This window comes from Daphnia magna, linkage group LG6 (assembly GCF_020631705.1).
Source record: "Daphnia magna isolate NIES linkage group LG6, ASM2063170v1.1, whole genome shotgun sequence".
Lineage (NCBI taxonomy): Eukaryota > Metazoa > Arthropoda > Branchiopoda > Diplostraca > Daphniidae > Daphnia > Daphnia magna.
In genome coordinates this window covers 7,643,094-7,668,368 of record NC_059187.1, presented here as the reverse complement: position 1 = coordinate 7,668,368, position 25,275 = coordinate 7,643,094, and the positions used below count along the sequence as shown (strand labels likewise).

Genomic DNA, 25,275 nt, shown 5'->3' with positions numbered 1-25,275 from the left:
TTAAACGCCATTTTCATTTTATTCTATTTTATTTATTTATTTATTTATTTTGCTGGCAGGTCGCGGGAGCGTGACTTCGCACGAGAGATGTGCATTATTTATTGGAACCCACCTGGAGGAATTAAAAGTCATTTTTAACGAAAATGCCGAAAAACTAGGACTATACATATTCAGCTTCGGATACCAACAGGTGAGTCATCCGCTTGTTTGTTTTTTTCTTTCTTTTTTTTTTTTTTTTTTTGGTTATCCCAGTTTTTCTTCATCATTTTGGCAGTAGTAGAAGTTTCGCTTTGTTTTAAAATGTTTCCTTCCTATTTTTTTTTTTTTTTTGTCCTTTTCGATTTTTGGTTTTGTTTTTGAAACGCGAGACTTGGGAGTGAAAGCGATATGCGTTTTTGTGTGTGTGTGTGTGTGTGCGTGTGCGCAAGCCGTATATCCATCTGCGGGCGGGAATAACACGACTCAGAAGAAATTGTGTCTCCCCTGTCTCAACCCCCTTTTTATTTATATATTTTTTTCTCTTAGTATATTTAACAATGAACATTCTTCTCCCTTTTTTTTCTTTTGGCTGTTATTGTCTCCTCCCTTTTCACTGGTATAGTGCATTGATTCGCTTTCACTTTCATCGCCGTATTTATTTTTTTCTATCCATAAGGCCACTATCTATTTAACCAGGATAACTAATGCGACGCCGCCATAGTGGCCGGAGATTTCATAGAAAGAAAAGGACAGGGCGACATTTTTTGTGGGACGTTGCGCGCATGCACATTGCACAAGGCCAGTGGCTTGTTATTTGGTCAGCGCGGTTTCTCGTTTTTTTTTTCTTCTTCTCTAACGCGGTTGCGTCAACGCTGACCAAATAATAAAATAAACACACATAGAATTTGGGCTATTGATAAGAAAACTATCAAAATTGTCTTTCTATGTGGCGTGGTGGGAGAGGATTTTATTTTTTCTTAAAAAAAACCAAAAAAGCCCTTTAAAATCTCCCTCAATTATTCATGAGAGAAGAATAAATTTCAACATACAACGGCACGAGAAAGATCGAGACAGATATGTCCCAAGGTTCTTAAAGAAATGTCCATACGTACATGTCCATAACAGGCTGACCTCTCTTTTAACTTGTACATAATTCAGCCTAGACTCTCTCACCGTAAAGCGCACACCATAGCGATGGAGCCTCTTCTTTTCTAGAACGGCTTTTCAGTCAGCTCGTTTTGATACAGCCAACCCTAGCAGGAAGGTACTCCTCCCGATTTCAAAAGACTTTTGAATATATGTTTGTGTGTACACATACTGTGTCAAGAGAGAGCGTCTAGTAGGATCCCTAATATGGTCTTTTCTCATTTACGTACGGACCGAGGGGGAAGACTTGCCGCTGTTAATATCGAAAATCTTGAAGAAATCATTCAGCTGTTTTGTATGTGTGTGTGTGTGTGTGTGTGTGTGTGAAAGAACGAAGGGTGGGAAGAATGCCATCCCATCGTATCATCATCTTTTTTCCGTATATTTCTCTCGAAAAGAGAAGTGTTTAAAAGTATTGTGTTAAACGAGCGAAAAGTCGATTGTCGTTCGGCCTTGTGACCGGGAAAACCAGACGGTCCATTTGCCTGTTTAAGTGAAGTTTCGTTCTTTTTTTTCTTGAAATTTTCAAACAAAACGCCGACGAAGAATTGGATATTAAGACCCACCGTATCAATTAGAATCACAAAGCGTTGGCCATATTTTTGTTTGGCCAAATTGAACAGCGGGATTATATTTGGAAACACGAAACCGAATCATGCGTATGATTCAGCATCTGTCCAATCTAATCCGCCCCCTCGTCAGACATCCGTCAGAGTTTATTTTCATTTCACAATCGGATCTTTTGTTTGCATTTTGTTTTGTGTGGCGGGGGTAGATTTAGAGGATTCTGTTACCTGGCGGGAGTTCGGCAGCACGCGAAAAATGAGAAGACAGAAATCCACCCAGCACAAAAAAAAAAATTCATAAAACATTTCAATATGTTTTTATTCTGATTTTGGTTTTGATTTTTTTTTCTTCCTGTTCTTCCTTATTTGTTTTTGTTTGTTGTCATTCTGAAAACACGTTTGACTGTTTGGACGCGTGAACTCTTCCAAGTCGAGAATTTCCTTTGAAAAGGGACCACTTCCAAGAATTGCATTCGTGTCTTCTTTTGTTGCGTCCGTGTCGCCGTGTCCGCCACTATAATCGCAACCTGCGCGCATTATCCATCACTCCCGACCGAAACTCTCCTCTTCCCGCCATTGAGAATTTTGTTGTCTAAAGAATGAATCGAAAGAAAACGGCGACAACAGCAGTCAAAAGAATTCGTTCCAGGCTGATCATGACTCATAACATAAGGTGATGCCAATATATTCACCTTCACCTCCTCTATCCCGCCTATTTCCTTTCGTTCACTTGGACATTTCCGATGGCCCTTTTTTTTTTTTTCTGGCGTGTGTGCGCACGCGTTCACTTGGCCGCTCTGCGGGGTGTGCTGCGTTTTCTGTTGTCGGTTCGGTGAAACCGACACTGTTCAAGTAGAACCTTCTTCTACAAACCGGGCGTGGTGGTGATTCGGCCCGTCTTATCAAACTCTTTTTGTTTCCATCGTCATCGTAAAAAAAGGGGGGGGAAAGGTCGATGGCTTTAAACGCCTATTCTTCTTCATCCTCCTTCTTGATGGTCATATAATCACAGTTTTTTTTTTTTTTTCACGCAACATTGAAATTCCATCTTTGATGGTACGGCTTTTTTACGCCGAATTTGTTCCTCTAGATTTTCGTTATTCGAGGAATTGACCGCTCGCCACATCCGCCTTTGCTTTTACTATCACTATTACATTTTCCTTTTTCAACGATGAAAGCAACGTAATAATGGATCAGGAACAACACGCACCAAATATAAGCAAGTGGTTTGCTAAAGAAATTTGGGACATTGTATCGTTTGGTTCTCAATTTCACGAATTTGAAAGAAAAAAAAAAAAACGAATTATTTTGAATATCCATAAATGTCGGTCGCTCCGCTCTGATTTCTTTTTTCGATCGCGACTTTTTAAAAATATATTATTATTCTTATTATTCTCGTCATTTTTTAAGGTTTGAACGAAATCTGAGAGAGCGTGAAGTCAAAGAAAGAATTTGGGGTTTTTATTTAGTCTCGCTAATGTGGCTGAAACGAAACCGTTGTTCTATTTATAAAAATACGAATCTTGTGCATATTATTATCCCAATCGCGTGCCTTTTTCGTACGGGTATCGGCGTAATGCGCATTTCTTTTACATCGGCGGTCATGTGCGTCGTTTTATTACCTGACCCAATCTCGCGCTTGAATTTTCAATCACGGCGTCCCTTTTGCTCACGCATAACGCTCAGATACGTTTCGGCTTTTTCATGCTCGCATTTTTCGAATGATTAAAACAAAAATCAGTTTCCTTTCACTTTCTATTTGTTTTTCAATAAAGAAAAAAATTCGATCCGGCTGTCCGTTTTGTTTTTTAAAACAGCAGATTTGGGGCGGGTCGAACAGTACTTGATAAGCTCCCCTTCTCTGTTCCCATTTCGAATGTGTGTAATAGCCATATTTGTGTCATTGTGTCTTTATAGCTAAACAACAAGATAAAAGGGGATTATTATTATTGCTTTGCGAATTCTTTGCGAAAACGAACGGCTCGATTTGAATACCGCGCCCCTTTCCTATCTAAAACACTTTTCTCTCGGCTGTTTCCTCTTCACTTTTAAACGATGCACGAAAAAAAGGTGGAGGTAAAACATCAGTAGGCGGGATGTGACTATTACGGTGATCAAATCGCTTGAAGCGTTTCTCTTTCTCTCCCGAAAAAAATTTTTATTTTATTTCATTTCATTTTTTTTTTAATTATAGCGGCGTTTATTTTGCCAACCTTTTTCAATCGATTCAATTGTAAGTCAAAAGGACGCGAGAGGTTTGATCTGAAAATGTCCCAAGTCAATCCGTCAGATTTCGTGACTTTGAAGAAATCTCCAACTCGACAAAATGGGAATGAAAAGAAAAAGTGTGAACAATTTTGCCTCCCCCCACTTTTTTTTTTCACGAAAAAAAAAAAATGGGCTGTTATCAATGCATTAAGAGATGCCGAACATTCTAATTAGACGGTCGTGCGGATGACACACGCAAATCCCGCTGAAACCTCTTACATCAAAGTGGAGAGCACAAAAGAAAGAAGAAAAATCGTCACGACAAATGGGCGACACAAATCGAGAGGTTTTCATTCCAGACGCGGGATTGTCGACTCTGGAAGAAAGAAATTAGAAAGACGACACGCCAGGCATAGTCGAAACGGGCGGTTCCCCTATCGATCGATCAATGACGAGGTCACAACGTGACTGGGCCATTCGATCGAAAATGCAAGTGTTTCTTTTATCGGGAAGAACTAGGGGACCATCCTTTCCTACCTGTCCATTAAATTTTTTTTGTTTCTTTTTTTGTTGTTGAGCCATTCTCGTAGCTTTTGAGAATGTCTTTTAGTTTTCAAAAAAAAAAAGGGTCTTTCTTTTTATGGCGTTTTTTGGGAGGGCACCGTCAATCAACTTCTTTTTTTGATGGATACATTTTCAATTATTGATTTTAGTCGTTACGCCGCCATTCATCCTTAAATGGCTAACATGGAAAACATTGAAATTTACCAGTGCACAAAAAAAAAACGAGAAAGTTCGATAAATGTATGTTAGAAAATCCCCTTTTTTTTTAACTAAAAGAAAAAACAAGACAAAAATTCGGTGAGCCCACACGCAGCCAACGTCAAACAAAAAAACTTGGCGATGTTTTTATTTTTTATTTTTTTTTTTGCGGTCAGGGCGTAAACGCACGCACAAGTGCAGAGCCACGTTTTAAGGCTACAACAGCGATCAGCCACTTGTTGTTTGTTTGTTGTTGAAATATTTGACCGATAACATACATGTAATCGGGGGTTTCGCCGCCCTTGCCAAGTGAAAGGGAGGAGACGAAACGAACCCCCCCAACCCGTACAAAATGGCGTTTCATTTTTTCTAGAAAAAAGATATTCTCTCTCATCCATTCAGTACGTTATTATTATTATTATTATTATTTATAAAGAAAGAGGTACGTAGCTATTTGCATCTATTCGCCCCTCTTTAAAAGAAGAAAAAAAACTCTCTCTTTTCGACGATCTTCGCAGTCGTTTTTCTTTCGACTACTTATAGATCCTTGTGTCATGATAATGCAAGATGGCTATCCACCCTGGCCCTCTTCTCCCGTGATTTATATCACATGAGACTGGCCGTTATTACAAGCTTCCCTTTCTTTTCTTTTTTTTTTTTTTTTATCATAACCCCCCTACCCTTTTTTGGACTTGGCTGCTAAATTGAGCGAGGGGTTCTTGATTATTATCTTTTTTTTGATTAAATTCCTCTGAGAAAACAAAAAATGTACAGTTTTTTTTTGTTTCTCGAATCCAGAAGTACTCGCAAAAGAAGAAACAATAAAACTCAAAGAAAAACAACAAAGATGGACGGAAAAAAAGAAGAAGAAATGTTGCATTGTATAATATCACTTCCCATCATCTGGTTGTTCTTTTGTCGGTTGTTATTGCGGTGGTTGCGGACCCCCCCCCAAAAAAAAGCGTTAGGCAAATGCGTGTAAGGGAATGTCGTCGTTGCCGCCCGCCGACATCCAACAACAACAACAGTGCAGGGTCACGACCAAACTATTTCTTCTTTTTTTTTCTTTTTCCTCCGCATCATTCTGTGTGTATAGAGCTTCAAAGCTTTACCCGAGACCTCTATACGCGCCAGCCATACATAATCAGAATATTTCCTCTCTCTCTTTCTCTCTCCTCTTTTTCCATTCTTTCATTCTCACTATCTTCTTCTTTTCCAATGCAAAGTAGTTCCTCTGCTTCTTTTTTTTTTTTTGGTTGTTGTTTTGTTTAACCATTTACAGCTTATAGCTTTAAACAAACACGAACCTTATAAGCCGTGGCAACATTCTTGACCTTGGTCCGTTCGTGTTCCCGGCATCCAATGGGACTAACCAAGGATTTTTCGTGATATGTATATCGAATTGATATTTAGCCGTGTGTGCACATCCCCACATCCCCCTGGATGATGACAATTGGTTTTGTTCACATTCGTATCAGGTTTCATTTTATTATTATTATTATTATTTTTTTTTTTTGCTTTGCCGACCGGTTGAATCGAGTTCCGCACGATTATATAACGCACCCAATTTTTATTTTTCACGTCATTAAATTTTGAAGAAGAAAAAAAAAAAAATTCGATGCGCTCCTTTAAACCCCACCCAAAAATATTTTTTATATCCCCCCCCTCTTTTTTTTTTAACGTTAAAGCAGTTAAAAAATATCGACTCGAGAAAACGAGTAAAACATTCTTCATCCACCAGCTCGTTAACGCGTTTTTTTTTTTTCCCTTTCCCCATTCCATACATAATGCAAGTGAGTGTAACAACAACATCGTAGTCCGAACGAGTTAGCCTTAAAGTTCTCTTGGTGGCGAAGCTGCGGGACCAATCGACGCAACAGACTCGCCCGCTTTTTTTTTCTTCCTTCTTTCGTTTTGCTTACGAAAGACACTTAACGAGCGTCGTTGTACGCAACGACAATCGATTCATCATCACAGTCAGAGAGAGAGAGAGAGAGGAAAAAGACACACCAGATATGCACAACTCGATCTTTCGGAAAAAGAAAAAGAAAAAAAAAACAACGTTGAAATGTGTGTACGCACGTAATCGAATTAGAAACCCCGCATAGATATGTATGTTTTTGCGCCTTTTATTTGTATTTATTTTTTGCTCGGTACGCATTTATTTATAGTCTTAACCCGAGGCGCATTGGTTTAAGAATCTTTCTTTCTCTCTCCTTATGACAGAAATGAAGAATAAGGTGACTTTTGTTTTCTTCATTTTTTTTTTTTTAATTTTATTCTCAAGTGCCCGGAAGGGGGAGCCATACAACTCTCTCTCTCTCTCTCTCTTTGAAAATATTATACATCTATAGCCTTATCTGGTGTGTTACGTTATATTATTATACTGACGTGTATGCTATATACTATGGGCTCACACAAACCTCTCCTTCATTTTCTTTTCTTTTCTTTTTTTTTTTTTGGTTTTTTAAATATTTTTCAGGCTCCTCCTCCTTGGACTATCTCTTACGTGTTGGAGCTGCTCGTGTAGACGCATCAAAGTCCGTAAAGGGGACTGGCAAAGAGACTTTGGAACTATTTGGGAATGTTTCCCATTAAAGCAGACGCCGCCGTCTGGCCAAGTTGTGCACCTCTCGCGTTCCTCTTGACTTGTTGAGTTTTGCCATCAATTCTCTGGATTTAAAAAACAAAAAACAAAACAAAAACACGAGAAATCACCTCCGTCACTAAAGTATGAAAAACACCGGTGATATTTCATTAATCCCCTCTATTTTAAATTTAATGAATTGATTTATTTTTGGTTTTACAGGTGGCGTCAAACCAAAGGATTTTGATTGAGAATTTGTGTGTGTTTGTGCGTGGATTGGACGCGCGCGCGGACACGGGAACAATTATCTTGTTAGCAGTGCGCTGAAGCGGCCAAACGAATAGTCAAAGTGTTGTTTACCTTGCAAACAAGTCCAAACGAAACAAGAGAGAAAGTGGTGCGCAACGAACACGCGACCATTTTGTGCGACACTCGTGGCCGGTGAATTGAATAGTGTCGTGTTGTTGTTGTTGTTGTTGTGCGACGACGTGTAAAACTTCTTTCCAGCCGACAACAACAAAAGAGCGCCAGCAACGGGATAATTATTCGGCGAATCGATTACGATTCAACTCTGTGACGTTCGACCAGGTGCGCGCACACACACACACACACACCAGGTAGGCCAATACTTGAAGATAATTCTTGTTTACTACTGTGACTCATTTTCTCGTTTTTTGCGCAAAGACATTTCGATACTAGAAAATGTGGCAATTATCGAGATAATGGCACGTCAGGCTTGCATATCGCGTACCAATTCATAATTTTTCAAACCGATAGTAGAAACGATTGCGATTGGTTGATGATATGAAAAAAAGATAAAGTAGATTTTTTTTTTTTTTTAATTTTTGAAAAAAACAAAACAAGATGGATGAGCCAGTGCGGTGTGTGTATTTTTACAGTATCGTGCGTTAGACACAACGCTGGTTGTCAGGTTCATCGGGAACCTTCTTGCCGACCGCCGACAGTCAAATCACAGCAAGTATCGCGAGTCTGTTATAATTGTTTCGCTTTGGCTCTTGTGGCGGCAATCTGAACACACAGAGGGGCGGAACAAATTCTTTTTTCAAGACCCGGACGTAACCGGTCACGCCGTATGTACACAGTAGTACCTTCAATTTCGTTTTTTTTCTCTCTTTCTGTGCATAACGTCGGGATGTTTTTGTTTTTTTGTTTCCTGGTTGGCTCTTTATCTGAAATCACGTTAATTATTTCCAACCAAATTTTTTTCCTCTTTTGAAACCATCAATTCGAAAATTGATGGGCACATTTGAATGATGGAAAATGTGAAACTGTCCAGTATTTTTCTTCGCAAAACACAATTGTGAGAGTGATGACCTCCTCACTTTTCCTCCTACACTGTGCCGTAATAACCGAGAGGCACAGTCATAAATAAATAAACGAATAAAATATTTTAAAAAAGGGCAAGTTCAAGAAAGAAAGAAAGAAAGAAAAGGCAATTGAAGCGATGCTGCTAGAGGACAGGATTTAATAAAAACGAACAGGACTTTTGCCTCTTACTTCTTAGTTTTTTTTATTATTTCGCGCAACTGCGCTTAAAGGGAAACAATTCAAAGAAAGAAAAAGAAGGAAGAGCTTCTTTTTCAAAACGCAGTGCGTTCGGTCGGTTTTTTGAACTCGATCGACGTGAACATTTTTTCCAGTCACGGGGCTAACGGGACTTTTCTTTCTTATTCTTTCTTGTTGTGTGTGTGTGTGCGCGCGTGTGGAAGGTGCTTTTGCGTGTATACACCCGTCGAAAAATAACAAAAAACACGGCAGAGAGGTCACCAGCATCTGCTTTGCATGACTGGAATTCTTTTGCTTTTTTTTTTTTTTGATGATTCGCGCTGCTGTTCACTTTTTTTTTTGTTTGCCCCGTTGTTGTGTTAGTCCATTGTACGGGAACTGCTGCTGCATCATTCGATCGTCAGCTTCTTTTTTCTTTTTTTTTTTTTCGAATCTTAATTTTTATGAAACATCCACTCCTGAAATTTCCCCTACCCCCCTTTTCGTCAGTTATCTGCTGGTTCGATTCAACTGGCTGACACAGCGGGAACCGGCACGACGACAATGCCGCATCAAGAAGCTTCTCTTTTCTTTGTTTTTTTTTTGTTTCATTTTTATTTTTAGAATTTTCATTTTTTATTTGTCTTATCTGATGAGGCAATTCTCCTTTTTTTTAAAAAGAAAAAAAAAAAAAAAGGAAAGGCCAGCGCTCCTTCTTTGTCATTTTTATCTTTTTAATTCTTTTAAAAACGAAATTTCGTGATTGTTTGGTCGTCTCTTTTTCGGTGGTCGTTTGTTAATTTTATCCTGCCGTAATGCGAGTCGATGGTCCATTTTGTATATTCTGATATTCAAAAAGTCGGAGAACGGGGGAAAACCAGACCACCCGTCCGCGTTTACCATCGGAATGTTATTCAGAAGAAACGAAACGAGTAAAAAAGGGGGGATGATAAAGGGTGTCGAGGGTAGCGTGAAATTGTTTCCTTTTTTTGGGGGGGGGGGGTTCAAAGACCGTTCATATTTGCATTCGACATCTATCGTACTATTTTGCCTATCGGCGATATCTTAACAGTTTTTGTTTTTGTTTTTAATATTTTAATCACGTAGTCAAGTGTAAATAAGTTGAACAAAACGGTAAACTGTCCAGGTGTGTGTGTTTCGACCAGTTCTTCTCTTGACGAATAGAGAGGGGGGGCAGAAAAATTCCGCTTTCAATCTTCATATTTAGTTGTTATTTTTTCGTGTTCGTTAAGAAAGTTAAAAGGGGAAAAAATCCAATCACGTAAAAGTCATTGATCCCGTCATTTCCTATCTAAAAAAAAAATCAAAAAATCTGATAGCTTTTGATTATTTATTTATTTTTTTCTCATGTTATTATTATACCATTCAACTCATTAGTTGGCCCTTGTTGTTTGATTTCCGATTCATGAGATTCGGGCTACTTGAGAACTACTCCTTTTCTGTTACACACACAAGAAAATAATAGACACACACACACACACACACACACAGCTGCTGGATGTGTAGTAGATTGGCTGCTACTTGCCTCGCGTCAGTCCAAAATGGCTTCAGGTGCCGCTTCAATCCGCCTTGTGATTGAATCTTTTAACAAGCTCAACTGATTCTATACATAAGTTTTTTGTTCATGATACCAAGACTCTCTACCGAAACTCACAACCGAAAAAAAACAAAAAAACAAGAAAGGCATCATGAACAAATATCCTTGTTCTCACTCTACCCCATAGTGGATAGGCTGATTGTGTTTCGTACATTTCTTTTTATTTAGTGTGCGTATGTGTGGATTGATTGCTCGGCCAGAGGCTCGACATTGATGTATCGGTTATAGCCGACGTACTACGTTCAATAAGCGGCTAGTAAAGAAAACGAAGACCATAACATTCGAATATAGTAGAAGAAGAAAAAAGTGTGGGGGGGGGGAAGCCTTAGATTGGGCTGATGGAGTGGGTAAACTATTAAAAAGAATTGTGTGTCGTTCAAGTCTGGCAATGAGGAAGACGACGACGAAGCCGTGCAAATGTTAACAACAGTTTGTGTCGGTGGGGTGGAGAACAGAGACGTCCAACAGAGAAGGATAATGACGGAAGTTGTTGCCGTATGGTGTACGTCAAATGCGCCGTATGGCCCATGGATACGTGCTGGCCAACGACGGAAACGTTTTCGTATTGAAGGTTTTCCATTTGATTGTTATTCCAATCGATTTTTTTTTTTTTGAACAATTTTTAATGGTATTAGAAATGGCGATGAATGAATGATGACGTGCTCTGGTTTGTTTTTCGAAAGACGAGAGGTCATAACAACTGGGACGAAAATTAAATCAAGGGAAAAAAAAACAAGTCACTAAAGTTCATCTTCACCTTCCGTTCTCAATCCTTAAAAGAAAAGAAAAAGAAAAAAACAAACCTCAAGTCGCAGGTTTTTTCTTATTGTGTCAGTCATTTGTTGGATGTGATGAACTAGCGTCATGTCTGTCGTTTCTCGTTTGATGACCTTTTCATCATTCGTGGTGGGTCTTTCGTGACCGGCTGTTTCTATGCTACAATAAAATAAAAAAGGAAGTGAGTGCCCTGAATTAAAGAAAACCATTCTGCTGTTTTATATCCCAGTCTCATCCTCCGTTAGGACTCGTAAAAACACGACGTGGGTAAAAGTCTAGCTTATTTTATTCATTCAAAAAGCCGAAATTCGGGTTGGGTGACATCATCCCTTTTCGTTTGTGTATTCTAAACCCCCCCTTAACAGAACAACAAAAAAGGAACAATTGAATTTGGAGTGTGGGCGATGTAACCTTGTAGAGAGAATGTTTGAGTTGTGTACATGTAAAGCACCTGTCTCTTTGATTCATCTTCAGCGCGTGTGTCTATTAGCTTTCACACCTCCAAAATCTTTTGTTTGTTTGGTTTTAAATGCTGAACTATCTGCTGGTTTCAGCTTCTGGGGTTGGGCTGTAACGACGGCTGTTTTTAAAATATTCGTTAGCTGCTAAGACGATATAGAGGAGGAGTTTCAACTTGTATAGAGACACATCCCCCTCGCAATGCAAATTTGAATCGTAACGGGAACCTACAGTGTCTGTTTCGGCGCCCTGCGGGAAATGAACCGGGAAATTATTTTCATCCTACGTCAATGGCCACAAAAGAAATGATCATAAAATTGGAAATAACTTTGTTTTTCTTTTTTTCTTTTTTTTTTTTCCTGCTTAGAATGGCCAATTGCCAGAGACCCTCATCCAAACGAACGGGCCGCGTAGCCGCGCGGAAATGATGCGGTCGTTGGCCATAGGGCGATCGATGCAAATTGATTCATTGATTATTCATCCATCATCTTCTCCCACGTTAATTGCTGAATGGCTTCATTTTTTTCCCCCTTTCCAAAAGCTTTGACGAGGAAAAAAAAAGGTTTTCAGGCTGACGGGACAACATTGTCCCGTCTTCCATCACATTTTTCCGCCAATGTGTTTCGTGACCCGCGCTCTGTAGAGCATAAAAATCGTTGAGATCTTTTCTTTTTTTTTTTCCGTCTTTCTCGTGGGAGATTCGTTGGATGGAAAGAAAAAAAAAATCTACACAGGCCGATCCGTCATTCTCTATCAGGGAAGCATCAGTTAACAACAGGGGAAGCAAACTTCAACACCAATAATAATAATAGTAAAAAAATTAAAAAATAAAAAAATAAGGGTGGGGGGGGATAAAAATGAATTTTCTCCGAGAAAAGAAAAAGAGAAAGTAACGGTCTGATATCATCTTTAAACGTAAGACGACTTTTTGCCCTTGATGCTCTCAGTTTGCCCTCAAGCGTATTTTAAACTTGATTTCTTTTTTTTAAGTTGCCCTTTTTTCTTTTTACAAAAAAACAAAAATAAATAAATAAATAAATTTCGACTGAACGACCGAAACAAGGAGAGTTGTATATATGAACCAATCATTTTGTTGTTACGCCGTGTAATTCTCAGAGGGGTGGAATGTAACAATAACCGGCAGCCGCTAACGTGACGTCTGCCGTTCTCCTCATTGTTGAAAAAGATTTTCTCGCTTTCAGTCCTCAGGGCTGCAATCGAAAAAGATCAAAAGATGGACAGATAATGAAAGTAACGTTAGAGAGAGAGAGAGAGAGTCAGACTAGCCTTCGGTCATCTCTTTTATGATTATCCCCGCCGATTGGCCAGCATCCCCTAAAGCCCCGGCCGTGAAAACCCGTTGAAAAAAATTGTTTTTCTTACCTTCTTCTTTAGCCTTAGGGGACACGTTGGTGTAGAAAAAAGAAAAAAGGAAAAAAAAAACGCAAAAAGTGGGAGGACGAAAGCACATTGAATCAAATCCCGTTTCACGTGATGCACAAAGCGCCACTAGCTACCAGATAGAGTGACGATTGTCATCCAAATCACGAAGCCGGCGAGAACACCGGTCTGATTATTCAGGACCCCCGAGCAGGAATTTCGTGAATAACAAATTGGGAAAGAACAGGAATGAATTGCGTCACTACAATAATATCGCATCATTAGTCAAAATGATTTCCAAAAGTGTTTTTCTTTTTTTTTTTTTTTTCCCTTTTTAAATATTTTTTTTTTTTTTCTAGGACAAAAACTACAAAATTGGGTCACGTAGTTGACAAGTACTTTGGTGCTGTAGTCGGGTTAGTTCACCAGACATCGGGAGTTCGAATCAACTGGGCACAAAAAAATGAACGAGAAACGCTTGTACGTGGACTGTTGAAAATGTTTTGGTGCGTGACCCGGGCAAATGGCCGTAGCGTGTTTTCCCATCTGCAGATGGGTGCAGCTTTAGGTTGCGTTTATTTTCACATCCCGCACAGACGTAAACGTACAGACGTTTAGTCGTTTTTGTTTTCTTTTTTAGTTCGCAAGATGAGAATAGTCAGTTAACAAAAAAGGAGGAGGAAGTTGTTGTTGTTGTTGATTATTATTAGCTACACGGAACCCACTAAAATGAAGAGTTGCGTGATCGGACAGCGTCTCTCTTTTTCATATTGGACGCACATCTACAACAAGCAATTACGTATGCCGCGGTCGTCCCGCGTTGCCGTTTTCTGGTTTTTTTGTTCACGTCCTTGTTTTTCACACGGTGAACGTCGGCGGTCAAAGAGAAATCGCGCGGGACACGAGGGTTGCGTCAATCAGTGGCGCAACCTTTGTTTTTTGGGATGAAATTTTGTGTAAATTCAATCTTTTGGTGGTTTGATTGACGGGCGCATGAGGTGGTGATGCCATTGTTCGGCAATCACGCCCCGAATTCGATGAAAAATGATTGCCGCAATTTACAGGTGAATGTGTCACATGCGTACAACAATTTTTGAGCTCTTCCTTTCAATTTTCTGCCATCGATTTTCAGCAATTGATCGTCGTGATTTCTATTTGGAAATCGACTTGATTTGCGCGCAAGGAGAAAAACTTGTTTGCACTTGTCGTACGACTGGCGATTGACCTCGTCGTTAAACAGCAGGTTTTTCATGGAGGAGAACTGCGTCAATAATTCTTTGCTTTGCACAGCATACACATACATTAATTGTAACGCCAGAATGTGTAGCATTTTTGTTGTAGACATTTTTTCTGCGAACAAGTCGAACCGGTTTAAGAAAATCACCGTGTTGTGCATTTCTTTCATTGCGCTGCTGAAACACGTAACACAACACACGCAACCGGTTTTCAAAAAGAGGAGATGGGCTTTTGGCCGAGTCGATTGCACATTTTTCTTTCGTAAAAATAGAGAAAACGGAATTTAAAAAAAAATAATAAAATAAACATCGATAACAGCGTCCGTAGAGTGGTGTAGCCGACATTCCGATAAAACAAGTGCCGTCAACCTGTCTGTTTTTGTAGAGGACAAGCTCTCTCTCTCTCTCTTTTCTCGTTATATCCAGTTCTTTTTATATTTCTTATTCCTACTTGATCCATTTTATTAAAGCGATTATTCAAAAAATAAAAAAATAAAACTGGAAATTTGCATTGCATTTCGTATAGTAAAACTCCATCGGACCGACTCTCGCATAGATTGTACTCTATAAACTGCTTATCTCTTGCACTAATAGATCAAAAGCTCGTTTCTTTTTTTTTTTTTGCTTGTAAAAAAAAAAACTTTTGCTTTTTCTCATATTTTTTCTTTTACTCTTGCCACTGTCACGTTACACACGCACGAAGAAGAAGACCTGTATAGTTAAAACGTCGATTTTTTTGTTTTCTTTTCGCCCCTGTGCATTTCCCAGAAAAGCCTTTTAAATGACGTCCAAGGCGCCAAACATCTATCATTTCTCTTCCAAAAGAAAAAAAAAAAAAATGTTGGTATAATCTTTCCCATTCTCAGTCCGTGATTCTCCTTTTGTTGAAATTTGTCTGCCTCGAAAGAGGTGCCCAGACGCCCTGAACTTTGCTGAAAATGTAAGGAACCAATGTGGCGAATTCTTCGGACGGAGCCGGTTATAGGCTTTAACATGATATCACCTGCAGGCCTTTGCGTTAGACATGGCGTTATGCCCCGCTTTATTATAATGTCTACACCTGGATCAATAACAGAATCCACACCCAAGCCATCCAGCGCATTTTCCACGGACACGTAACATTCACGCCTACTGTCTGCATGGCACATTAAACTCGTGTTTAAGGGAGCGCACAACGTTCGTCGGAAGTCTTGAACAAATTGGCGTAATACAAGAGAAGTTATGTATGTCAACCTACGATCAAAGTTCACTTCTAATAACATTCTCTGCTAATGCACTCACCTTTACGTTGGCGCAACGACGTAGCCCAGGTATCAAATCGTGTCGACCCTGTACACACGAGCGACATCAGGAATTTAAAACAAGGGCGACAGTCGGCTGATAAAAAAATGTTCGATTGACATAAAAGTAGGTAAACAAGGGGGGGAGGGAATGAGCTCAGTGAACGAGAAAAAAAAATGTATAAAATTCCTAACCCGACAAAGACAAGAACAGAAGTCTATTCATGCGGCACTTGTAAATACATGATGGCGTCAGGTGGCGTTATTGCCGTGTCCAGGCTTATAGGATGCTATGTGTTTTTTGTTGTTTTTTTGGGCCGCCATTACATTTTAAAGATTGGCTGACGGCGTGAGAAGAAAAAAAAAAACGAGTAAAATAGTTAAATAAATAGAGTGTGCGGCACGATACAAAACTTGAAGGAAATTCGTTTTGATTTATTTTGCGGCTGTCTGTTGCTGTTTTGTCCGAGTTGCATAATGCGATGGTCAAGCCACGCTAATTTGTGAGACCTTGGCATAGAAAACCGATGCCAAATGCGCTCTCTTTTTTTTTTTTCTTTCAGCGCGTTTTGCTTGGCCATATGATCGAGTTTGTTCGTCTTGTTTTGGTGAGGAAACAACACCTGGATCGCACCGAGATTACATGTTGTGTCAAGGTTGCTCTCAGTGCCAATTATCGAGACTGACCCAGTATTTAAAGTAATAAACAGATCAACCATCATTTCACCTGCAAAGTGGTGTATGATTTTTATATAATCACGTCCCTTTTTCTTGTGTGTGTTCGTTTCAATTTTATGGTGGGGGGTTCATTTTTTCTTGTGTGGTCTATCACGATCATCAAACCGAAAGACAAAACAAAAACTTTTCTTTACATTGTTAGATAACATCGTCTATTTCTTTCATCGACCTGTTCTTTTTTGTTTTTCCTTGCCCTCACCATTTTTTCCGATCAAAAACCACGCCCCCCCTTAATTGTTGATTGATCCAAACGATCAAATCCGCTTTATTTCACGTAAACGTACGTCAATCTACATTTAAAATCAAATAACATGGCCGTCATAAATCAATGGTAACACAACATTGTCTGCTAATGTAAAACGAAAAAGAACAAGGCGGGAATAGAGGCAGGTTTACTACACATTTTCGTGATTAGGCGCGAGTGTAACGAGCTCATCCCGATGGGGAGAGGTGGGAGGATTCGTGATTTAATGTAATGGCATAGTTGAGAGCCAGTCTTACTCTATCATCAAGGAAAAGATAATTGGCGGATGTTTTCTGATGATAGACGGGAATTGGATCGTGAGCGGCAGAGAGAGAGAGAGAGAGAGAGAAGAAAATAAAAACACATTGACGATTTCCTCTTCAAAGTGTCAAAGGCGTAAAAGATGGCGCGTCGGTCGGCGTACGCACATCAACATCTCGTCGCGCTGCAAACATGCTCTGAATTTTTGCTTGTCAAAATCCGTACTGTAGCTGACACTCCGAACATGATGTAACCATCTATTTCTTTTTCTTTTTTTGTTGTTGTTGCTGTTGTTGAACATTTGAAAAGATACGTTCAAGTTTTATATATGTGGACCCTTCGAGTTTTTTTTGTTTTTGTTTTATTTTTGGTGTTTCGGGGAGGCAAAAAAAAAGTTAAGGGGAGAAACGAATAATCATCACTAATAATACGGCCATTAAAGATAGGGAAATGAGGCACTTATTGCCACATGTGCCAAACTTATTACATCTTTAAATTTTATGTGTTAACGAAGAAGAAGGAAAAAAGGGTCCCCCCCCCCCTTTCATTTTTAGTTTTGTTATCGAGTTGTCATCTAGAAATATAGAACCGGTTAGTTGATGTCTTTGAAGTTGAAGTTGGGAGTTTCGAGCTTAGCGGAGCTAATAACATTTTTTTAAAAAAGAAAAGGAAAAGTTGTGTGATCTAACAACATCAAAAAAGAGAAGCAATCACCATAATTGAAACAGAAGAAAAAAAAAGTTGAATCTGGTTGATGTGAACGACTAAATAAAATGGGAGGGAGGGAGAGAGAAAACAAAAAAAGATGGCCATCACATGGAGGACAAGATGGTTGAAATGAGATCAGCGCATGCTCCATATTGAGTAAGAGCAAGCCTTGTGAATTTGTATTTTGACGATGCGCGCGCCGGCTTCTTGAGCGACACTAGCGCCACCGCTTCGCCCTTAGTTGGCTCGACCTCCTGCGCGCCGCTTCAGTTTCAGTTGGTCCGTGTTCAGCCACATACACACACACACACAACCGCTAACACACAAAAAAAATCAAAGAGTTTTTATTTTTTTTTTCAATTAAATAAATCCTTTCTTGTTTCTTCGGAAAAAAAAAAGAAAAAAGAAACTGGATTTTTTAAATGTGATCATCCCGTCGTCAGTGCCTGTGTTTTTTTTTTCTACAAACCTCAATTGTTTCCACTTCCGCCGAGTGCGAAATCGATTGTTTTTAAAACGAAAAAAAAATTAAATTAAGTCACATCATCATCGGCATCTGTCGGTTATATTGTCATTACAGTTGAGCGTTTGTTTGGACTGCGTCAGGTGGCCAATGTGTCAAAAATAACAACCGACAAGAAGAAGCGACTTGGACGAATTCTATTTATTTTCATTTTTTTTTTTTTTTAAAGATTTTTCCATCAATTGTCGCCTTAGTGCGTCCGTTGTGTTTGTGTTTTCTGTGCGAGCCCGTGAGACGCCTTTTCGCAGTTCTCGAACGCCCCCCTGAAATGGAAATTGCTTGACGACCACGACGAAATTTTCTTTTTTATTTAAATAACTCAAGAAAAAAAAACCAAAAAAAATACGGATTAGAGAAGCAGAAAAATAAGGAGGAATAGAAACAAAAAAGAAAAAGGTAAAATAATTTAAATTTTTTTTTTGTGCCTCCACCTTCGTTTTTCAAAGAAAAATTTTTGTTTTGTTCTCCCCCCCCCCCACGGCTGTCGGTATTTTAAGAAAAGCAAAGTGACGTAAGGGTTAATGAATTAGTGGAAAAGATTTGCGTCATACACACACACTGTCTGTATGCAGATCAGAAACCCAATAGGAGCGGAATCCTTTTCCTGTTGGAAGAAACGAGGACTAAAGTGGCACAAAATAAAACGTGGACTGATAACGAAATGTTGAACTCTTTGCTTTCTATCACGTTTTTTTTTCTGAAAACATTTTGATTACCTTTGACATTTTTTTTTTCTTCATTCAAGAAAACTATCTTTTCTCATTCATTTACGTATGCAAATGAGAAAAGAAGAGGGGACATTAATTGGCCCTTTTTTTTTTTAAATTTAGGGGAGGGGGGACTTTCTGGTCATTGATTTTTTTTTTTTTTTCTTTCGCTGGTTGAAAGCATTTCCAAAATTCGTTTGCATAATCTTTGTAGTTGTAGATGATCTCAATTTCCACCCACCCCCCAGCGTCCATGTTGTGTGTAGCGGAGCGCAAACACGCCCGGCCAGCTCCTCCCTTTCCCTCTTTGTAACACTATCGATCCGTGGCATCTCTTCGAGTCCACCGTCATCCTCATCATCTCTTCCCCGTTTTGTGGGGTGCGTGTTTATTATTACGGGATTCATTTCCATCAGAAATTTAGAATAGAGAAAACAAGTAATCAAAACTCTCTCTCCCCCCGTTTATTTTTTTTTTTTATCATTCCCCTGGTTCGCTTCAACTTTTTTTGTTTTGTGTTTTGTTTAGAGATTAACAGTTAGTTTGTTGTCTTGACGTGAAATTGCGTTAGTTTGATGATTTTTGGCATTCATGGCCATCTTTTTCGAGTTGTTGCGTCTTCGTGAGTTGGCACACGATAAACGATGGGATCCAACTCTCCCCCCTCTCGCAAGAAAAGTTGTGTGCGCAAAGACTGTGTTGTACAGAAAATTAACGAGATGATGATAATGAGTGGGGAAGGGACTCTCGAGGTTTAAGAAAAAAAATAAACCCAAAAATACGTCAGCAAACAAAATGGCCTTGATCGTTCTGTTAAGGCACACCTGTCCATTGAAATGCACAGACATTCTGTCGATAGTTATCGACGTAATGTGTCCCCTTTCCGTTTTGTTATTTGTTCATTAGAATTGAGAAGGGAGTTTCTGCATAGACGCCATCTTTTCTTGCGACTGGTAGCACTGGATACTAGTTGGCCTCGTTCCGTATTATTTTTGTAAAGGTATTCCGGTCTCTGGGTTCCGCATTTTATTTTTATTTTTTATTTTTTCCCGTCGGAATATTTGGCGCTGGCTTCGGTCAGAAACGTGAGTTTTCCAAATAGTTAATGACACAACAACAAAGAGGGAATGCGAGCAAAAGGAAGGAGAAACAAATCACGATGGAGGCCGACTCAAACATGACGTGAAAAAGAAAAAAAGATAAACGACTGGAATTAGCCTCGATTCAAAAAACTTATATTTTTGTTGTTGTTGTTGTTGTTGTCTCTTTTCTTGCGCCCGTTTCCTTCGAGAAATATTTTCACAAAGAAGTTGGAGGTCGTATTTCGCAGTTTAATTTCAGCTATCGCGTACACGTGAAATGCACGACGCCTGGAAGAAGAAAGAAAGAAAAAAAAATGAATAAATTTTTCTTATTGTGTCTGTTAGATATAGGTGAGAAAGGGTTGTTGTTGTACAGCTAAAGCACTTGAGTTATACTGCGCGATGATGACGCCATTTTTTTTTTCCTTATGGGCTTAGAATCTGACGGCCGTCAAAGTGGGTAGCAAAACTCTCCGTCCATTGAGGACTCTTTGACGATAACGATAAAAAAAAAAAAAAATTTTATTATTATTATTTTTTCTTTTTGCCTTTCAAAAAATATAAATAATAAATTTGAACGCTAGTAAACGTAGTTCAGTAGCAGAGTTTTTTTGGTCATGTTCCAAATTTTATTTTTCCCCAATTTTTTTAAAAATAGAACTACAACCCGCCGCTCCGTTTTTTGTTTTTTGTTTTTTTCTTTTTCATTTTGGTAGTAACGTTTGCAGCACTTTTTTTACTCCCGAAAAAAAAAAAACTGTGCTGAGCATTTTATGTCCCTCCCCCCCCCCCCTTTTTTTCTTGCTTGCGTCTTCATTTTCTCCTCCGACTCGAGTTTATTACATTTGCCAGCAGGAGAAGAAAAGCCATTCTTCATTCGAGTGTCGCAACTGTATCCCGACACGTTTGTCAGCACCAACACCCGACTCCTTTTTTTTTTTTTTTTTACTCCCCGTTTCTCTTGCCCCGCACATTTTGAACGAATTTCTTTCATGTCTAACCTTATTGGGATTGTGCCGAATGAAAAGATGTTTGTTATGCATTTTGTGGTTGAAATGTGTCTACTCACGCGGGATTAACGCCGTAACTGACCGCGCCGAGTGAAAGCCAATCAACGATTCATTTTTGCGCTCAGTTTCTTGTTGTTACATCCAACCCGCTTTTTTTTTTTTTTAATGTAAATCACGAAGAAACACAACGTTGCAATCGTTTTGTATCTCCGTAGGCAATGCATGTTTTCATCGTGATCTTTTTACCGCAAAAGCCGATCTCATTTCACGAGGGGATTAATTGTTTTTTGTCGGTTTGTGTTTACTCGTCAAAATCCCATTAAATCCATTCGTCCCAATTTTTGTGTTCCTTTATGGCCGTGATGATATGTTTTTATTATTCCAACGTCCATTTTTATTTTCACTTTCATTTCGATCGGCAACAGTGTCGACCAGAGATGCGTGAGTGAATTCTTGAACGAGATTCGTGTCGTAACTTTTTTTCTCCCCCCTCCCCACCCCTCTTTCTTTGTGTGTTTCAAAACTAAAAAGCCCAAACGAAAGAGAGAGAGAGAAAAATGGGCGAATAAAACACTGGAAGACGATAAGAATTTCGGTGGGATGCAGGTGCGCAACTGGGGAGTGGCCAAAGATTTATGGGTGGGGAATAGCAGACGAAAACACACCGTGAGAAGGATATTTTTATTTTTTTATTTTTTATTTTTTGAGTCGTCGGGATTTTGATGACGTGTCGCGTCTGCTGCCCTTCAAACGTGACGCGAAACAAGAATAAAAGAGAGAGACAGGCGAACATGAAAAGTCTTGAAGGCATTAAAAATCGAGATGATGGTTTTAGATAATACTTTCCCCCGAGATAGCGCCACTTTAAAATAGCAGTCGAAGGCAGCAACACGCAACGTTCGTTACAGGAACGTGCCTATGGTCAAGCCGTTTTCGGGCAGCCTACGAGAATAATCATCATCCAGATATGGTCAAAGCTGGAGAGTTTTCCTTTTGTTTTGTTTCTTCTTAACCTTGAGAGAATTTCCGAATCGGGAGCAAGCTGACAACAACAAACCGAATCATTCATTTCTCTTTGAAAATGAAAAGAGTCGCAGAGATCGCCTTCACGGAGACTATATACTCTGGTTCTGTACACGAACCATTTATTACACGTAGCGCCTATCACGTGGATAGAGAGACACACTTGTTGTGTCGCACTTTGTATCAATCGCGTGCACTTTGATCTTTCAAGGCCGTGCCTTCAACGCGATGTTTACTTTCTCATTGATTAACAGCAGCAGCCTGATGTGAGACGGTAGGAGAAGACGAAAGCGAAAAAGCAGAGTAGCAAATGTAGGTCACTGATAACAAAGCTATGGGTTCACGCAATCGACAGATTAGTCGCGTTTGAACGAGGCTCAATGTTTCGACAATGACGGAATTATGGCAGTTTTAAATCAAAGAAATTATATTTTTTTTGAAATTTTCATTCAAAGTTTCTTTTCAAACTATTTTTCCTTTGAAATCTTGTCGACGTTTTCTCCATGAAATTCCAGTCGTTTATTCATCCGGTTCGCTCATTCATCACCAACTGCTTTGCATCGCTCAAAGTCGTGCATCTGCAAATAGTTTTAACCGCAATCACGAAACGTGAAAGATGATTCCGTGTCGGCCACAATATCTAGCTGCCATATTTTTCCTTTTCCTTTTGCCCGCTTCAATCTACCGTGTTTTCTCTTCGCAATCAGCTGGCCGTAGAAAAACAAGAGGCGAACATTTCTTATCACCTGGGAAGGGCGAAAAAAAAAGGAAAATAGAACGACCAACATTTTCAACAAACGAGAAATGGACGAGTAAACGACAGGCACGAGACAAGTTGTAAAAAAAAAAGAAACCGCGTAAACTGTTTGTTAAAAAAAAAAACGCAACCAAAGATAATGAACGTTGACACAACTGTCAGTTTAAACACCGTGTCAAAACATGCGAGTTTCTTTTTTTTTTTTTTTTTCCGCTCTTCCGGCTGAGATTTTATTCAGTTTTCAATTGTAAGGCACAAATGACGAAAGAGTTAAGAAAAGGATTGCGGATAAATTTAATGAGCTCCCGAACGAAGGACGATCATGTCTCTATGGGGAGCTTATTATTATGGGGCGTAGGGGGGAGTCGGGCGGGGGAGATCGCGTTTAAAGAGAGTGAGCCACTCGGGCACGTGTTCGTATCGATCACTAATCGATAAATTCGTTCTCATCTTTTATGGGAAATAAAAATGCACGAATATGTACAAACAGAAGAGAGAGAGAGGAACAAAAAATAGGGGGGGGGGATATCTAATCTCGATTTCTGTTTGTTCGTACGTGATCTATTGGCAAGGTGCCCAATCTAAAAAAATAATAAAAAATAATACACTTTACGTGTAAAATTGTAATGTTTTTTGTTTCGGGATTTGAAAAAAAAAAATCGATAAACGAAAATCAGATTGATATTTCATGAGAAACATCCGTCCGTTTCGCATCTTTTATTTGATTTAAATGGAAAATAAGTCCACCGGAAGTCAGTTATCATTCCGATTTCAAGTCCAATTTCCTCTATCCGTTGAGGCCAGTCAATGAGGAAAGTAAAACGGCACACGTAAAATTCACGCGTAACTTGCTAAGCCCCACGCAAAAAAAACCTCGGTCCGTCTCCATTGTCCGCCACACGTTGTCTTGATTACACACATTGAACGCTGCTTTCTTTTTTTTTTTTCTCCTACCATTGGCGTAGTTTAGTTGACCAGCGGGGTAACGTGATCATCTCACACGCTGTACAACTAGGGACCTTCTCGTCTTTAAAAAACAAAAAAAAAAAAATGGCCCCTAAAGAAGAGGGGTGTAGTCTTTCTATTTTAGACATGATGTTCCTTTAAACTCTGTCCGCCCTTTTCTAGCATTTTGTGTGTGAACTCTACGGCACCCCCCCCCCCTAAAAGAAAAAAAAAAAGGTATTGGTTTTCTAGAGAGAGAAAGAGAGAGAGATGGTGTTGATGGAATGCGTTCCAGATGGTAACGGATGCTGAGTTAAGAAACACGCAAAGTCTCTGCTGGATTTTTCTTCTTCTTCCTTTTGTTCTCGGCGAGTCGTCAGGCAAAGGTCGGACACGTCAACAGTTGGACACACAGCGGCCGTTTTTTTCTAGGGGGATGCTGGTAAACAAGAGTTCCAGCACCTTTCTCTCTCTCTCTCTCTCTTGGGCCTGCTTCATGAAAACTTTGTTGTGATGTCTTGCTGCTTTGTATGTTTTTCTTACTGCCCCCCTTTTTCTCTTTTTCTTTTTTTTTTTTGCCTAGAAAACATACGACTGTCTCTCTTTTTTAAAAACAGACGTTTTCACCCCATTCATCCGCTTTGGTTGTGCCTTTTCCCTTTCACGAGGCACCCGAAAAGAAAATGGACACCGTCGTTCAATTTTCGTCCATTTTCAAACGGTTTTTTTTTCTTTTCATCCTCTCCTTTTATGTGCTGTGTAAAGAATGGGGATCGGCACCACTGGCTGTTCCCGAACGTGTACAACATTTGTTGTTGCTTCCATGTTGGTCGATCATTTGGCGCATCATATTTTTGCCGCTGTAATCGAAACGATTGGGCACACGCATTTGGCTACCATAAACGATGGCCAGCCTTACAGACGTTGCTCATTGAAAATTCAACCGTCTTTGACGCAACGTGCTCTAAAAAAGGAAGAAGAAAACAAAACAACAACAAAAAAAAAAAACGATGGCAAACGAGAAAAAATGAAGTCAATTTTTTTTCCCCCCTTCCTTTTTGATGAGAAATGTCCAAAAAGAAAACTATAAAAACGTACCTTGTTTTGATGGTGAAACCGCTCGTCATCTCGAAATGTTGTAGCCAGTAAAAAAAAAAAAAAAAAAAAAGAAAAAAGAGAAATCGCCACAGAAAATGACTTGGTGAAGTGGATGACTTTTCTTTGCTTTCATCGTTTCGAATCCGCAGCCGAGCGCAAAATGGGGTTGGCCTGGATCGATGACGAAGAAACTGCTGCTGCGCTCTCTGTACTCTGCTTCTTATTCGTCCGGAATGATCAGTCGACACACACACACACAAAATATATATATTTTAGTCACCCTTTTTTTTTTTTCTTCCTTACATTCGATGTCGTCTGCAACAACGACGTCTCGTTCACTTTTTTTTTGTATTTTTAAATGATAGGCTCCCCCACTTTCCCTTTCGTCTATATATGAGGCGTGACGCCTACGATATACGTATAGAGCTAGTTGGTTCACGCTAATAAGTATAAGCCCTCGAGTCCAGAGAATCTGGTTGCTGCCCTTATTCTCTCTGTGTGTGTGTCTGTGTGTGTGTGTGTTCCCCTCTTCAATTTTTTATTTCGTGTAAGGGAGAGAAAAAGAGAAAATAAAAGGAGAGCAGTCTGTGAGTATTGATCTCCGGATCCTTGGCGAAAGAGAGAGAGACTCACGATAGAGATAGAAGCGGCTATATAATACAACGTCGTAGATTCT

At 39.5% G+C, this 25,275-nt stretch overlaps 1 protein-coding gene and 1 long non-coding RNA gene across 4 annotated transcripts in view; one reads left to right on the top strand and one right to left on the bottom strand.

Moving 5' to 3' along the window:
• The first annotated feature begins 7,726 nt into the window (after positions 1–7,726).
• LOC116924514 (SH3 and multiple ankyrin repeat domains protein 3) overlaps positions 7,727–25,275 on the top strand; it is a 30,355-nt gene continuing 12,806 nt past the window's right edge. Inside the window, exon 1 of one of the 3 annotated variants that reach the window (XM_045175048.1) lies at positions 7,727–7,860. The gene's annotated coding sequence lies outside the window, so the exon portion shown is untranslated. Of the gene's footprint in view, positions 7,866–17,759; positions 18,374–25,275 lie in introns of those variants that run through there. The other 2 variants (XM_045175047.1, XM_045175049.1) reach the window with 2 other exon arrangements.
• Positions 9,782–14,581, bottom strand: LOC116924517. The gene is made up of 3 exons (XR_006648039.1): positions 12,992–14,581; positions 11,176–11,308; positions 9,782–11,072 (listed from the first exon to the last, which is right to left on the bottom strand). It is a non-coding gene; the product is annotated as an uncharacterized LOC116924517 (long non-coding RNA).